This window comes from Ovis aries, chromosome 11 (genome assembly GCF_016772045.2).
Source record: "Ovis aries strain OAR_USU_Benz2616 breed Rambouillet chromosome 11, ARS-UI_Ramb_v3.0, whole genome shotgun sequence".
Taxonomy (NCBI): Eukaryota; Metazoa; Chordata; class Mammalia; order Artiodactyla; family Bovidae; genus Ovis; species Ovis aries.
In genome coordinates this window covers 12,701,690-12,703,382 of record NC_056064.1, presented here as the reverse complement: position 1 = coordinate 12,703,382, position 1,693 = coordinate 12,701,690, and the positions used below count along the sequence as shown (strand labels likewise).

The 1,693-nt window shown below is 61.0% G+C and overlaps 1 long non-coding RNA gene across 1 annotated transcript; it reads right to left on the bottom strand.

Moving 5' to 3' along the window:
* Nucleotides 1-1,486, bottom strand: LOC132657324 (uncharacterized). Its single transcript, XR_009595313.1, has 2 exons — nt 1,176-1,486; nt 1-228 (listed from the first exon to the last, which is right to left on the bottom strand). It is a non-coding gene; the product is annotated as an uncharacterized LOC132657324 (long non-coding RNA).
* Nucleotides 1,487-1,693: the final 207 nt, after the last annotated feature.

Below are 1,693 nucleotides of genomic sequence, written 5' to 3'. Positions count from 1 at the left end.
CACATTTCTGTATTTTTTTTAATATGACGTGTTAGTGAAAGTGTTAGTCACTTCAGTCATGTCCAACTCTTTGTGACCCCATGGACTGCAACCCGCCAGGCTCCTCTGTCCATGGGGTTTCCCAGGCAAGAATACTAGAATGAGTTGTCATGCCCTCCTCCAGGAGATCTTCCCGACCCAGACCTGGGTCTCCAGCATTTCAGGTGGATTCTTTTCTGTCTCAGCCACCTGGGAACATGAAGAGCAGGAGTTATTTTCATGATTATTTTCCTGTATTATTTTCAAAGCACAGGAGGTTGCTGGATGCGGACATTTCCTCAACCCACAAGCTCCCCCACACCCAGTACCCAGATCCCAGAGCTCTTGGAGGCAACCTGCTGGGGATTTAGGGGGCTGAACACAGGCTGGGGGTTCTGCAGACCTAGATCCCTCCCTGTTCATCCCTCCCCAGAGGCAGGGTCTGCAGCAGGTCACTTAATCTCCTGAGCCTGTTTCCACATCTGCACTGTGAGCAGAAGGCCGACCAGACCTCAGGACCCCTGTGAAGAGTTAAGCTGCTCCCCGCACCACGTCCTGACCAGCAGAGGGTCCCTCAGGTCCTCGGGCTGTGGGCCTTCGCCTCTCAGATTCTCCCCTGAAGCAGCTTCGGGCCCCAGATCGCTTAAGTTCCCCAGATAGGAATGGGTCAGGAAAGAGGAGCTGGGGGTCCGGCTTCCCTCCTCCGGCGCGGCTGCGGCCGCAGGGCCTCAGGGATTCAGCCGGGATCTCGGCGGGTGCCCGCGACAGGCCGCTCCCCCGCACCCCCCACCCCCGGGGCCTTGGGGGAAGGGAAGGGGCGGGCGCCTCCCGCTCACCTTCTGACGGTGAAATGTGGCCATTTACCTTCACGCTTCAATGCCAGCCCCTAAATCACTGTCTCCGCGCCCGCGCTCAAGGTTGCTCCCCGAGCCGGCCGCCAACAAAGCCGCCGCCGCCGCCGCCCGGGACCCGGGCGCCGAGCCCCCCTCCCCCGCCCCGACCCCCGCGGCCGCGAAGCCCGGGAAGGGCCCGCTCCGCGCCTGGTCCGCTGCGCCCCCGCCGCCTTCCTCTCTCCTTCCGTCTCTGTGTCTCCATTTTTTGGTCCCAAGGCCCTATCTCCGGGAAGAGGCATCCAGAGGCTCGCGGTCCAGACTCACCAAGAAACCTCCTCAAGTTCACTCCCCTATGGTAAATGGACGGAGTGAGGAACACCGGCTCTTAACTGTGTAGCTGCTTTACGACCCCGGACCGCAGAGTGTTCGCTGCAGAGACGGCCTCGCGAGTGTCACTGATAACGCGGGACCGCGTGCGCTTCTCGCCTGCAGCCGCAGACACTTCACCCATCTCCGCGGCTCTGCTGTGACATGGCTTCATTAGCCCTGCTCCCTTCCTTCCCCTCCGCGATCTTGCCCTCCCGGATCTTTCTTTCCTGTCCTCCGGGATCTCCATTTGTCTTCTGTGCAAAGAGACAGGGGAGGGGGGAGACGGGAGAGAGTCCAAGTCCTGGGCACACAGGACTCGGGGTGGGGGGGCTGTTTGGAAAACGGGGAGCTGTTGGCGCAGAGAATCAGGACCGTGGCGAGGAGGTCTCCGTCCCTGTCAAGGCCTGACGTTTCCCCACCTGCCAGTCATGGGAGAGGTCAGCCCAGGGGGGAAACGCAAACGTAGGGAAAGA